This window comes from Amblyomma americanum, chromosome 2 (genome assembly GCF_052857255.1).
Source record: "Amblyomma americanum isolate KBUSLIRL-KWMA chromosome 2, ASM5285725v1, whole genome shotgun sequence".
In the NCBI taxonomy this organism is placed as follows: Eukaryota; Metazoa; Arthropoda; class Arachnida; order Ixodida; family Ixodidae; genus Amblyomma; species Amblyomma americanum.
Window position 1 is genome coordinate 4,901,728 of NC_135498.1, and position 15,358 is coordinate 4,917,085.

Here is a 15,358-nt window from a genome sequence, read left to right on the forward strand (position 1 = left end):
CCCCAATCTTTTAATCCCCGTACTCTCAGGCCTATTCTTACCATGTGACCCCATATGATGCATTCTCGTGTGTGCCAGTCGTTTCAAAGGCCGCCATGCCTTTTTCGTTCGGTTAGTTACCATCACGTAATTAGTGTTTCGTATCACGCCGGGACAAGTTATACCACGTCAGGCGACCTCTCTTTCGAGTTAACTAGAGCAGTGGTGAAGATAATATTACAAGACATGATTGAACTACCCTTCCTCGCCAGGCTGCGGACACAGGGAGCGAAAGAATAAAGGTTATTGAAAAATACCAATTCTTCAAACCGAATGACGCTGCACGCTGATGCGATTGTGAGGCAGGGTATCAACCGGCAAATGTACGGCGTCTGCTGATTCGGTCTATTTCATCGATGTGCAGAGCGGTGCATTTAGGCCCAACGCCACCACAATGTGCGGCAATCCTCGCACTACCTTTCCGCCATTTTACTCTTTCTCTTTCCTTTGACTTTATTCCTAAAGTGCGTCACAGAAAGGTCACAGCTTAGCCCGAATGTACCAGGGCCTGCCAAGCGCCTAAGTTATATTGATCGCCGTTCGACCGACGCAGTTCCGTGTCAAAATGGGGATAGATGGAAGGAAAGCGGAAAAAAGAATCAGCCCTGCAACAACTAAGAGCAATAACATTGCCGCATCAAGCACAGGCCAGCGGCTGCCCTAAATTGCTGCCACCGATAGCCGTGGAGGGAAACTGCTGCACCGAGCTTTCAAAGCCCCCATTCGGCGCGTATTTTGCGAGGCTTTTAGCAGGGATTCACCACCAGCATTAAGTGTACTGGGCACAAATTTATTCCTTATGAGCAAAAACGAGCCTACTTTGTCGACAAAACAGGCATATTTAGAAAAAGTGTTGCTTATTCAGCGTAGAGGCACGCTCTTCCTTCACTGTCGATAACGGGAGCACATTCTTTACATTCCGCTTGCGCCTGCTAAACCCGAGAACAGTTAAAATCTTCAGACAAAATGACGGGCCGGTTCGTCGGTATGAAGTGGGCATGAACAGGACGTCCAAGCATACCGGGTGTTTCGCCTAAGATGTTCTGCATGTTATGAAATTGGCTCTTTTACTTAGAAGAGCGTTTTCTCGGCTTATCATTGTCAGCGGTGCAGCGCATTAGAATTCACCTAAGGCGTTCTAACTAGTAGGCTGGTTAACAAATGTATAATAGTTAACTTTTTCACTATTAATGTTAGGCCCCATGTTTATTGCGAGGCGTGTAGCCCACCTTAAGTAATATCCGTATCAGTTTTTTTAATCTTTAAAATAGTTACCCTCGCCGCTTTTTATACCCACATCGCGACAAAGTATATGCGCTTTCGAGAAGCTCGCTGGCAAAGCAACCCCTCCAGCGCGCGTAACTCGTCGAAATATCCAAAAATTGTTGGGCCACAGCGCCAAGAGTAAATGCGTTTTTGAAATTCTAAAAACTGATATCAGACTAACAGTAATAGTTAAAAAGTTAATTATACAATGTTCGTTATCCAGCATGCTAGTTAGCACATATTGGCTGTATTCTGATGCGCTACACCGCTGACAGTGCTATGCCGAAAATACTTTTCATACTCAAAAAGCCAGTTTTTAAAAACTGCAGAACATCTTAGGTGAAAGACCCGGTATTTACTAGTCCTCCCACATCTATTCTGGCTCCTGGCGTAGTTTTTGAAGCAGTACAGCAACGACAGCAAGCAAGTATTAATTCTGCATACGTCATCCTCGCCAATTCAGCCACGTTAAGCCCACAGCTGCGCTCTTCAAGGCTGACACTCATGCGACACTCGCGACAATCGTGAGAGATAAGGAGCGTGATTTTTTTTATGGAAATAGCCAGATGATAAGTTCAGCTTCTCAATCGTTTTTTTTTTTATATCATGAAATTATCTGACTGAAAGCTCCAGTTGGTGATTTTTCTTCCAGGGTGACAAGCGAGGAGAAATATGCTCAAGTAATACTCTTGTCTGTTGGTTCATTCTTGAAGATGCAATGAAAAACCATGCGAACAAAGAGGGCAAAAGTAAGACACAAACGACAGGTCCAGCGCCACTCGGACTTGAGTATTTTGCGTCGCGCCTGGCGTGTCATGAAGACGCCTCCAAAACGCCGAAGATACTACGCTTCGAATGGTACCAGTTTTCTTCTCAAGCAATACGACACCACTCATTGCGTCTTCATTACATCTTAAAGCATGAGCCAACCAGCCCAAGCAAGAGTTTTACTTGAGCATATTCTCAATTAAAAACAAAGAGAAACGAAGACCAAGAAGTAACAAACACACACACGACGAAGACAATGCTGCCAATGGGAGGAACCAATGGGAGCAAAGGCCTGCACAGAGACACAGAAGAAATGCGTCGAAACAGGAAAGAACCCTGTTGTAATCAGCATCGTCCTCGTCGTGTTTATGTTACGGGCTGGTCTTCGTTTCTCTCTGCCGCTGTTTTTAGTTTATCACGTACCAACTAGCTCAACAAACCCTTTTATTAACATATTTCTTCGACACTGGGCCATTTCATTCGCCGAAGTTTCCGCACTGATGGCCGGCTCAGCCTACCAGTCTTGAGTGGCGTCGTATTGCTTGAGAAGAAGACTGACGCCTCACATTTTATATAAGGCAAACGTTCGCACTATTTACCGCAACAGCCTGAACATACCGTTGCAACTTCTTTTATTATTTTAATTTTAGGTACTCGAGTTTCCTTTTATCGTTGCCATAATGAATGGCGCATTTATTTATCCAGCCAAGGCCCCCGCAATAGACCGGAGTGCAGTGCGTTAAACTTGCGGGCCAATAATCGTTCCTCGACCACTCTCCGCTCGGCGTCTGCCCGGCCGATCTGCTTCTGCTTCTGGGGACGCATCTCCGCCCAAACAGCGGTTATTGCTTCGTAGCTCAAATCCGTTCTCCTTTTCTATACGCGCGCCACGCTCATACACAGCCGACAATAAAGGAATGCGATACAGCGTCCTCGTATACAACGGATGGACGCGCGTGCGTGTTCCTCGGCGCAGTAGCTGCCAGTGACAGATTTTTATTGCGAGGCAATAAAAGAATGTATACGGTCTCTTTTTTACTGCGCGATTCCGGAGACTCTTGTTCTGTATGCGCGCTGTAGCGGCAGCCAGCGCAGGCCTGCGCGAAGCGTTACCCGGCGTGGCCGCTCAACGTACCGTGCACGCACTGCATTGCTTTCCGGATCACTCTCGAGAAGGCGCGGAGAAAGAAGCGACTCAAAGCGTCGTAAAAACCAAGCGGTTCTCCTCCTCGTTAAAACTTGTTCATTTCTTAAGAGGCATGCAGCCGGTGTGCGCGCTAATTATTGGCCGTAATAGTTGCCCGTGAATTTCCCAATTAGGCTCCCAGTTACACCGGTCGTCACTTGCGCCTCCTGCGATTCTGCGTGGCATGTGCGAGTTAGATGACCGTTTTGCCGTTCGCTGAAGGAGCTGTGTAATCAGCCTTCTGCAAACGTTATTTCTTGTTTCGCAGTGAAGCAAACCGTGGTGCGCGCGTGAAAGTTTTACGCCTCATATAGCTGGCGGATTATTCTTTCAGCTTTATTAAAATTAGCTTCGTCAGCAATATTTGTTCTCTTCAAAAGCAGCATTCAAGCAGTATTCAAAAGAAAACACGTACAAATGACAAAACACTTGTCTAGAACACGCTATGGGCGTGTTTCAGGCTGAACACGCGGAATCTAGCGATAAAATTTGGTTAAAAATGGTCTGTATGTAAGCATGTGCAGTGAAACTAATCGGATTTAATCATCATTTTTACCTTAATGGTCGCAGCGGCTTTGGGAGCCGCAGAACATGCAAGTAGATCGTTCTAGACGTGTGTTTTGCCCCCTGTACATCTGCGTAACGTGACCGCTCAACGTTCGTGTACCGTGTTCTGCTGCAAAGCGACAAGTCGCAGCTGCGACAAGTACGTGCCTCCCGCAAGCCGCTTTCACCGAGAGGTCGAGATGTAGGAAGAAACTACAACCCCTGTGGAACTCCAAAACGCTGCAGGTGGTCATAAAACTAGCTTGGCTTCCTTTCTGCAGATTCTTTTTTACTTCTACCATCCGCCACGCTGAGTGGCTCATCACGGCGGTAGCAGCAGTGTCGTGGCATCTTAGACATTATTAAAGAGCGGAAAATATTATAACGTGCATAATGAAATCGTCGCTTTATCCCAGCCATGGTGCTCGTGTGAGAAGTGTCACTACAATCGGCCATGGAGTAAGAAAGTTTATAATGCAAATATCGAGGCTTTAATGATATATCACGAGGCGCGCGCCTCCTATTTCGCGTTGCAGGTCCACACTCCTTGCTTTTTGATGCGCGATGTCGTTTAGGCAGTGAATAGCTGAGCGGTACTTCTTGCTCGGCGAGCTGGCTTCTATTAACAAGTTGCGTGAGACACACGCACAGGAGACGGGGTTGAAAGGACGAGCGCAAACTTTCAACTGATTTTGCGTCTATGTGACAGCTGAGAACTGCTAAAAAACACGCCGAGGGTTGGCAGGTCAAGCATTTGCACATGTCAAGCAAAACGCTCCATAAATTTTTCTCCACGCAGGTCACAGGTTTCAAGCCGCGACTTGAGAGTATCGACATTCCAGACAGAAGCAGGAAAACAGTGCCATGTGAGCTGCTCACCACATCAAGAAAGCATCCTTGCGTTAGTGAGCCATGCGTTTCATTTTAAAATTCGGAGAAAATATTTCTACACCCGGTTTCTCTTGACATTTGCACAGGGCTGACTTGCCATCTCTCATTTCGGCGTGCTTTTTGTCACCGTCTGTATCATCATCATAATCATCATCACCACCATCGTCCGCATGACTACGCTGACTGCAAAGGCCTCTCCCATGCCGCTTCGATTAAGCCTGTCCTTTGCCAACTGCGGCCACCGTATCCCCTCAGACTTCGTACCGGAGCAATGTGCGCGCATGAAAAGCTTTTATCGGCTGCTTGAGCACGATCCTGCATATTCTCCATTCAAATTTACTCCTTAGTGTTCCTACACACCCTTCTTCCTTGTAACATATTTGCTTACTCTAATAATGCTGATAACCAGTCACGGATTTGCTTGGGCCAAACATCCTCCTCCGTTGACACTCCAGAAAAGCTGAGTGCGGTGGAGAACATAATCGTTTTCTGATACTTGTATGGTGACAGGCGCAGCTAATTTGTTGTCCATGTGTCCACTACACTCACGTTGAATGCGAGCAAGCCGTGAATTCGTCTTATTCGTCTCTCACTACTTCTACCAGTGAGCCTTCGTCTCCCTTTACTCCTGCTTCTTTTCTATCTTTCCGTCTTCTAATAATTCTGCGCATTCTCCAACTTCTACACCAGCAAACCCACACCAGGTCGTTTTCTCCTTAAGACAAACGTCTGAGGTGCAATTTTCTCGTTTTAAATAAGAAATCTAGACAGTTTTATGAACAGGCCTTTGCTAGCATCACTTGCGCGAAAGGCTAACCACTAAGCACTGACGCCCTCATGACAGAACGCCAAAAGACTCGCTACATTTAAAGCTATTATCAGGGCACGAACGCTTTGCTCAGCATATTGTCTGCAGTAAACTTGAAAAGAACAAGGAGTTAAGGAACAAGAACATCAGACCATGTGCGTCCTACAAACGTAGCAATTCTGGACAACCGCATTTTTTAACGAGAAGATGTTTATGACGGAATTTTTTTGCATATTGCAAGATCGCATCTTAGCAATCAATATAACGGGAGATCTCCCGTCGAGCCGGTTGTAGTTTTCTGCTATTTATTGTCAAAAAAGTAACCCATTGCTTTCCTGTGGGAATCCTCACTACACGGTGGCTTCATGATTTCGCGCTACCAAATGTAAGAGAAATAGTCAATGCAGGCACGTATGCAAGAGAATGCCCCCCTCCCCCCCCCCCCCTTCCCTCAATTCAAGCTCACCTGCCCCTTCCCCAGACTTTCTAGTTCAGCATGCACCGCGAGGTACCCCCACCCCTCTCTCTCCCAATACAAATAAATTTGCCTTGGGCCCCTCCCGAGAAACTTCTTAGCTACGAGCCTAAGACAATGCAATGACTGAACGCATTCAAACACCAGCACTCCTACTAACATGCCCATACGGAATACAACCGCTCCTGATGCACATGCTTAACTGTTCGAGGCAGTCGACTCTTCAATCTTCCTGGTTTTGTGTTCGCGCTGCTGATACATATGGATCGCAACCAGCTAGCCCGGCACATGGTGTTATTCAAAATCGCCATTGGCTCTATACCTACACTAATGATGCTTTCCTGTGCCATGCTTATGCACGCGGCAGAGTGCAATATGAAAGAGTCGAAGAAAGCCATTAAATTAACTGCAACATCTCACATAGAATGAAATGTTGCTCTTTCACGAATCAAACGCTTATATTCCCTGCTTTTCCGCATAATTTTTTTAGCATTTTCTTGCTGGTTATACATTGAGGTTTGGTTAGCTCTGCAGAGTTATTTTGATGTCTCATGCTTGGCGGTTCTAATGCCTCGAGTTTATACCAGTCACATTGGATGGCGTTTCGCGCTGATAATCGTCTTGTTCGGATCTTCCGTCATCGACTCACGTTATTCTAGACGGCGTGTAAATTAACAGCACTATTGTTTTCACAACCGTGACGAATTACCATCGATTGAGTATCACGTCCTCTAAGTGTGTGTTTCTTCTGTGCCAGATGAGAAGCCTTAAAGTTTTCCTCCCATTGATTCTCATTTTCTCGGCTGATACGCCTTTGTAGTTGTGGAATTCTAATCACCATAGTGACGTTGACTGCTCAGGGAACTTTCTCATGGAAAAGTCATGTAGAATCAGTGGAAATACAAAAAAAAAAGACCTTGCCCAGCAGAATGAAATTTTGGGTCACACTCTTTACCTCTTTCAGACACAAAAAAAAAGAGCAGGTAATGAAAGATGAAGTTGTAAGGGCAGCACTAGTTGGTCAATGGCACTCACAGGTTGAACTAATATCGCCCATTGGTTTACATCAAAAGTTAAATAAAATTAAAAATCTTAAAATTCTTCGTCATATAAGAAGTGATGTAATCATGATATTACGCAATACCAGTTTATCAGCTTAACACACTCTAAATAATGATTCATTGACAAGAAAGCTTGCTTACGTAACATTATAGCTTTCATATGTGCCTGCGACATTACACATCATAGTATAGCATAAAACAAGGCGTGCACATTTTCATAACAAAAATCAACTGTTGGGACAATGACTGGCTCTTACAAAATACCACTGCCGGGTATCGTTTCTTAAGCATGTTGTTAATAACCCGTGGCTTGTTGAGACACGTACGAGGCACGACTAAACTACACCTTAAGAATTTCACCTCACCTGCAAAATAAAGCTACTGATTGAGACGCTAAGAAGTAGGGAAGTAGAGATAGCAGGCAGAACAAAAGATCAAAGTTTTGTTCGAGCTATAACGTTCTGTAGCGGCCCCTATCAAGATCCAGTGTACGGTTCCAGCCGTTCACTCACTGCTTGACGCTTGACTGAGTCTAAGGCACAGACTTAAGCAAGTTAGTGCATCTTACAAGCAGAAAAAAGTACACAGAAGAGGGGACTGGTTGACGGCACACATCACTGACTTACAATTGATTACTTAATTCCCTCTGGGTCGAATACATAAAAGCAAGGGGAGCAGCAAAACAAAAACAAAGTATGCAAGAGGCGAAAAAGCACATTGCTAGGCGATGCCGCTCCAGCAAAAAAATATATGCAGCCATGATATTTTCCTCATCAGGTAATTGAAAGTATGCTCGCGCAGACGGTTTCTCTTTGACGTATAATGAAAGCGTCATAAATTTCTTTCCTCCGCTGGTTTCTGTACCTCCGAAGAGTGCGTGAGTTATCAGGTGCAGCCACAAGCGCTGTACAATGAAGAGTCAGGTTGCTGTGCGCACTCCCCATTAATGTGCACGCGCAGCCTATTGTGTGACAATAGACTATTTTCCCGCCTTGCGATATCTTATACGAAAGTGGTTTGTCGTACACCATCCCGCACTGGCACTATGCAAGATGCTCGGAGCGTTTCTTGACAAACGAGGAAGATAAAGGGCGGAGAACAGAACACAAGGCAAATGCCAGAATGCCTGAGCACCTTCTTGACTCGACGCCACAGGTTGTGAACACAGGGGATCATGATATATGCTGGATGGGAGAGGCTCACAACGCCTTACATCCTTTTATCTACGCAGTTCTCTCAAGAAAACATACGCCATAGCTTCGAGCAAAGAAATGGTGTAGACGGGCGTTGAAAGTCTCCCCATCAAGTGCTAGCAAGACCATTTAAGCGTGTTCCTTAGCACCTCAATGACTACACCGAGGTTCACAAGTTTTGAAAGCGCCGAAGTATGAAGGAGGAACTTTCTCTTAGGACGGGATATGTGCTTCTAGCCCACGTTTTTGCTCTTGAACCTGAACTTCACATAGAGGAAACTTAACGCGTTGTCGGAATGTGGCTAAGATAATCTCTCTGGATGAATTTAACTGCATTCGCGCGATTATCAAAATTCTCTGTACTATCTTCGCATAAACACTCAAAGTTAACCGTGACATCGAACGACACCGCGCTAATCTAGAACTCCACTTGTGTGTTTCACGTTTAAAGCTTTCTGTGAACGTCTGTGAAACCCCCGCAGATAACAACTTGTTTCCGAAGCACGACTGCCAAGAAATGGTATGCCTTTAGAAAATAATACGCGTCGAAAGCCTTGATCTGTGCACAAATCACGTTGTACAGCATGCTCACGTAAGTTTGTTAGTGCGTATTTGTGCAGACATCCAAGATGAATGCAAAATGCGCTTGTTTTCTTCTTCATTTATTAAGGCTGCGAACTGGGCGAGTTGGTAGTGGTTCATATTTGAACAGCGCAATAAAATTACTAAGGGACACAACGAAGAATGGACAACACAAGCGTTGACTCGCAACAGATTTTTATTCATGTCAAAGGTATCTTAAATACCAAGAACACGAACACAAACCAGAGGGAAAACAAAAGAAAACAAAAGAACACAAAAGCTAATCATCATGCCCACAACGATGACAATCGGCACGAGCACAAAGCTACACATCTTGGCCGGATAAGTACATCATTTCCTTATCAGTTATTGCGACAGAAGGGTCACTAATGCAACTATCTGATTCCAAGCGGATGTGAAAGACCTCCAATATCTCACGCGTTAGGCTGTCATTATGTTTACCTAAGATGACGGTGTTAGAAAACAGAGGGGTGCATGTACCTTTTCTCCAGTGACGGGCAAGGTTACACTAGAGGTCCCGAGATAATGGGTCATCTTGTAACCTTGCCCGTCCCTGGAGAGAAGGTAGATCTAACACTTTCATCTTGGGTAAACATAATGACAGCCTCACGCGTGAAATATTGGAGGTCTTTCACATCCGCTTGGAATCAGATAGTTGCATTAGTGACCCTTCTGTCGCAATAACTGATAAGGAAATGATGTACTTATCCGGCCGAGATGTGTAGCTTTGCGCTCGTGCCGATTGTCACCGTTGTGGGCATGATGATTAGCTTTTGTGTTCTTTTGTTTTCTTTTGTTTTCCCTCTGGTTTGTGTTTGTGTTCTTGGTATTTAAGATAGCTTTGACGTGAATAAATATCTTGTCGCGAGTCAGCGCTTGTGGTCTCCATGCTTCGTTGTGTCCCGTTGTAGTTTTATTGCGCTGCCCAAATATGAATCTTCATTTTTTGCCTATTTTCTCTCATATCTATACAAGCGCAGTCACTGTAGTAATACTGGGGTTTTGTTTGAGTCGTTTTGGGCTTTACATAGCTAAGGCAAACGGAGCCGCCAAGGCACGCATCGCCACAGGTTTGCCGGAGCGTGCGGTTTGCAGCTCATGGTGACAGGTTCCCCTTAGTGTGCACTTTGGTCACGCATTGTGCATTGTATACAAACGGGCGATGTCCACGCGCTCTTTCATCGTCATCTGTCACTCTTTCTCTTCCCCCTTTCACAGCCAGTCATCCATCCTCGATCGCGAAGCACAGAGGCCGCAAGAAGCTCTTCCTCGAACTCTCTGCCTCATTACCGCTTCCTGATCGCCCCCCCCCCCCCCCTGCCAACTTAAAAGCTTAAAGGTATGCCGGACAGCCCCTTACGAAACGCACTTCAATTAAACAGCTGTTTAGATACCCTAACTTAAACATTGTAATAGATGTCAGCTTTGCTGTCGTGTGTCGTAATTAAAAACTTCGGATCTCATGCGTTGGCCCCTAACAATGATGTCCAGTTGCGATGAAAGCCGAGAACGTGTCCTGTGCAGTCATGTGATGCAGGCAGACCAGCCTCATGTGGGGCCCGTTAAGCGGAAGACTGCGGAATTAAGAATAATCTGGATCTTAGAACGAGGGCCCTCAAGGCAGGGCAGCTAAGCACCTTTGCCCCATAGGTTTGGGATTTTTCCTTTATTATCTTCGATCTTATTAGTATGTTCGTGCCAGCTGTGCTTCCAGGGGGCGCTTCTGTAGTTATTTCTTATCACTGACTCAGAGTATCGAGACTGCTGAAAAGGAACATAGGCCCCTACGGCTAGCATTTCTGGATATCAAGGGAGCCTATGACAGCGTTATTCAGGAGGATTTGTGGGACATACGGGGCACATTGGATGTAGAAAATGGAGTAACGTAAGTTTTAAAGGATATCTATTAACGCAAAAAGTGCTTATAAAGTGGGAAATAAACGCATCAAAGCCTATAGAGATTCAGCGGGTCTCAGGCAAGGATGTTATCTGTCACTTTTGTTGTTCATGTTGTACCTACAATAATTTCAGACCAAAATATGGAGGAGCGGCCTAGACTTTTCAACCTTTACTTATTTCAAGCAAGGAGAATGGATTGAACATCGTTACAGAGACAAATGTACGCGGATGATATAGTGCTAATAGATCACTACAAAGAAGATTTGCAGCGGTTCATGGACATATGTGGTACAGAGGGAAATAGATTAGGTTTCAAGTTAAGGAAAAATCTGCAGTCAGGACATTTAATGATGAGGGCGGCAAGCATGTAGGATACAGGAGATCAAGATAGATGTAGTGCATAAGTACAAGTACCTTGGGGGTGTGTATAAATAACGTGGCTGAGTATCTGACGGCGCATGAAAAATATGTACTGACTAAAGGTAGCAGTAATGCAACATTCATGAAAATAGGGCATTGTGTAATTACAATATGAAGAGGTAAGAGAGACCTGGAAAGGGGGCGATGGTTCCTAGTATGAATTTCGGCAATGCGGCCTTGTGTACGAGACCAGAGGTTCAAGCAAGGTTAGAAATCAAACAATGCAGGGTAGGTAGGCTTGCTTTGAGAGCTCATGGCAATACATCAAATCAGGGGGTACAAAATGATATGGGATAGAGATAATTCGATAGCAGAGAAGCTAGCAGTAAGATATAATTAAAAGAGCGATGGAGAGAAATGGGAGAAAAGCAGTGGGCTAGGAATGTTTTCTGGTACCTGTACTGAGGAATGTCAACCCAATATGGAGAAAGCGAACTAGAAAACTGACAAGCGAATATCTGGACAGCAGCTGGGGGACAAGTAAGCAATTATCGGTTAAAAAAAAAGTTAAAAAAAACAGAGAGGGCTCTGTGGAAACAAGAATTTTAACGAAATGGGCACTGGGAACATACAGAATGTTCAAGCAAGAAATCGCCAAAGAAATTATATACGATAATTCTAGGGGATACTCTTTGTTCTTCGAGGCCAGGACGGGCGCTTCCCGGACTAAGACATATCGAGTCAGGTACCAGGAGACCGACACGTTATGCCGTGCATGTGGGGACGAGGAGGAAATGGCTGAACACTTGATACTTTCCTGTAAAAGGCTGCACCCTAGAGTTGAAAGCAGCGGGGCTTATTTATTCAAAGCATTGGGGTTTAGGCACAGTGGGGGAAAAACAGATTTCAAGCGGGCAGAAATAACCAAGCGAAGGTTATCTGAATAGTGGCTAAAATCAGTACAAAAATGAAATTTAGTGAGGCATGGCTAGGTGGCGTGAGCCACCGCGCGATTTAAAGGGTTCAGCCTTATCAATCCATCCATCCTTCCCCGAAGACGGGGACCAAAAGCCAGAGAGCTCCCCCCCCCCCCCCCTTTTTTTTTTTTGCTTTGGTACATGAGCTCACATTATGACGGTGACTCCCTCGGCTCAATTCGTTTTGGTGCACTGCACCAGGCCGGGAGTGAGCGGTGGCGACTTCGCGCTTTGCACTCCACGAACAAATAAGGAAACAAGCTTGCCTATTCGTATCGCTTAGTAAGCTTTCCAGCGCTACATAAGGGAGTCCATCTGTAAGGATGACATAGCGAAAATATTAAGTTGCCGTTCGTCTAGGAATTTATCTTTCCTTCTGGTAGCGCCATCTGCAGACATGCGTGAACAACTTCAATGCATTTAGTTATTTTATAATGTTTAGATAAATTGCTTTCACACGGCTGCAGTGGGATGAACGACAGTGAATTTACCTCTTCGCATACTAGAGCCGTACACTTTGCTTTTAGGAAAACCTTTACAGCTCAGTCTCTGTAGAAGACTTGAATGTTGCTGAGGCGAAACGCGACGCGTTTGTACTAATCGCCGAAGAGGTTCTGGACATTATTCTACAAGCAGCAGAAACAACGAGTTGCCTCCCATCCTTCGGACAAGTATGTAAATACGGGCGACGTGGGCTGTCAAGTGCAAGATGGACAAGCAAGATACGACGTCGATCTGCGAGGCACGGCGGCTTGTCTGCATCGATTACGGGAGCTATTTGTCAAACAGAAGCGACCATACTAGCCCGAGAACTGACAGCCATTACTTCTATTACAACGATGCTCAGCCAGGCAGCGTTATTACATCAGATGCCGATAGCCTCACAGGGCTTCACGTGAAAACACATAGAAAAATTAAAGGCATCTTGTTGCACATGACGAAAGCGTCGTAAATAAACGAACATTTTCTGCTATTTTCTCCTCATGATACTCTACATGATTGACACGCGCGGACGGAGCTCGATGGCTGTGCCTTTTTGCATTCCTTTCTCTCTCGCCGGTCGCAATAACTTCAAAAGCTGTTCATAACCTGAAAGCAAGAGAAATGTTCAAATGCGAGCTCATAATCCAGAGTAAGGCCGCAGTTTGCGCAAAGTATCATTTCATGAACGGAGTGCTCGACAAAGTACGATGGCCCCCCAATACAGATTGGCATTGATTGTCGCACCACTGTCGGCCTTGAAATTCGCGCGTGCGTGTCGCTGGGTGTGAATGTTCGCGTCACCAAGTGTCTAATCGGCTCTAATTATTGACTGAGGGTCTCTACGCCAACATACCGAAATAGGCTGATAGAGATTGTGAAGAGTGTCTAAAAGCGTTGCCCTTGGATACCCCTTTCACACTGGTAGCAGCACCTTTTATGTGTAGATCATTTAGTGTAAGAACATCAATTTTCCAGAAACATTTCCCTAAAGTAAGAGGCACAAATGCGCCTATAAAACAAAGAAACTTCACCACCACGCAACGGCTGTTGTGGAGACGTGAAAACAAGAGAGGTAGCCTTCACTATAGTCACTGAAGATTTGGTCAGTTGGCGCATTCACTACTGCAGCGCAACCGTGATTTAGTACCTGCAGGTGCGCATCCAACAAAAGCAACACGTATAAGGTCGTTCAGAAGTTCCCAATCCACAGGTTAGCGCGTCACAAACTGCACCTACGAAACCGCTAAGGTCATCAAGGGCGAGAAGGATTGTCCACACATTTTTAACTTCGGTGCTGTAGTAAATGCCCTAATACAAGGTTCAAAAGGCAGACCACGTGGCCTGGGGTCCTTTGGTTAAGCCTGTACATTTTAAGATAAGAAAAGGTAGCCTTATGAAAAAAGGTCAAATCATATTTACGATTTCAATTTGACCTTTTCAGAGCGCCCCAGTTAAGTGAGCATGTTGAGAAATTAATGCAACAAATACCCAAAAGCAGCGAGGCAATTAATAAAGCTTTGTCGCGAATCTGTAAAACAGGGTTTTCTGTGAATCACGGCCTTCTACTGCACGCGATCAGAGAGTAATAACTGGCCGAATGAAAAGCACTTTCACGACACGGCGAGCGTCGAGCCGCTGCGAACAAGAGTCGCGTCGCGCAGCTAATTGGCAGGAAGCGCTTTCATCCACCATCACTGTGCCGCTCATCAGCAGGAAAGAAAAACACAGGAGTAAAGATCAAACCCAAATGCGGCCTCTTTCAGCGCGTTAAACGCTCAACTCCCTTTGGGGATCATGTTCAGCGCCCGGCAGACAGACTTCGCTGCGACTCTTGCTCGCGGAGCGACGACGACTAACTGGGTGAGACGGATCGAATCAACGGGGGTGTGTTGTCGGCAGTTCCTCGCCTCCACTTGCAGGGACAGCCACTCGACTTGCTCGGCGGATAATGCCTGGAGAGCCGCAACATTCACTCGGCCACCACCCTCCCCGCAAATTCCTCCTAGCCCCGACTGAAATTAAAAATAAAATGAGAAAAACCGCTCGACATGGGGAAATGAATACCCGTGCACGTTCTAATTGATGGAACAGAAAGCTTCGGCAAACGACACGCGCCGATCGATGCATTTGTTGGTGTTTTTTTCTTACGCGCCGCTCCTCCTTCTTTCCCAAACGACCTTCATTCCTTTTCCTTCCCCTCGTCTCCCGCTGGGAAACCGAGGGAAGCACAAGCAGACACGATCAGAGCGCAGCGAAGGAATGTGCACAGCGGCGCGTCTTGCAGGCAAGTATAGTGCATACGATGGCGCTCTGCTGAGACCCGAAGCTTTGTGAAGAATGCTTCAGCTGCGTTTACGGAACCACACCTGCCCAAGTCTAACGCATAGAAATCGGTGCACATAGAGACTGTCCATATCCTCCCCTGCAGCTCAAGATGAAAGCGAAAGGGGAGCCGATGAAAGAAGCAAAATACACGAATACAGCAAGCGAAAAAAAAAAAATCCCACGGCGTTTCTCTACACTCGCGTTCCAGGGTGCCACCGCACAGCGACAGTGTCAGCCGCCGAAGCCAAGGCAGAGAAGAGAGGGCCACGCGTTGCGAACACCACAGCGGCGAGTCACGCGTCGGGTGCGCGCTTAGGCGCCTGATCGCGGGCTCAGCAGAGCGCGCTCTCCGCGAGCAAGGCCGGAGCATCGGAATGGAGCAAGGGAGCAACTTACCGCCAGCCGACGATGCGTCCGCCCGACCACGGAATGCGCCATCTTCCGCGGCTCGAATGAACCCCCTTCCTTCCTCGCTCAC

General features: G+C 46.1%; 1 protein-coding gene across 2 annotated transcripts in view; it reads right to left on the reverse strand.

The window, feature by feature from the left end:
* Positions 1–15,358, reverse strand: part of LOC144120456 (ras-like protein family member 10B) — a 48,176-nt gene extending 32,818 nt beyond the window's left edge. For both annotated transcript variants that reach the window (XM_077652864.1, XM_077652863.1), the window contains exon 1: positions 15,277–15,358. The gene's annotated coding sequence lies outside the window, so the exon portion shown is untranslated. The remainder of the gene's footprint in view (positions 1–15,276) is intronic.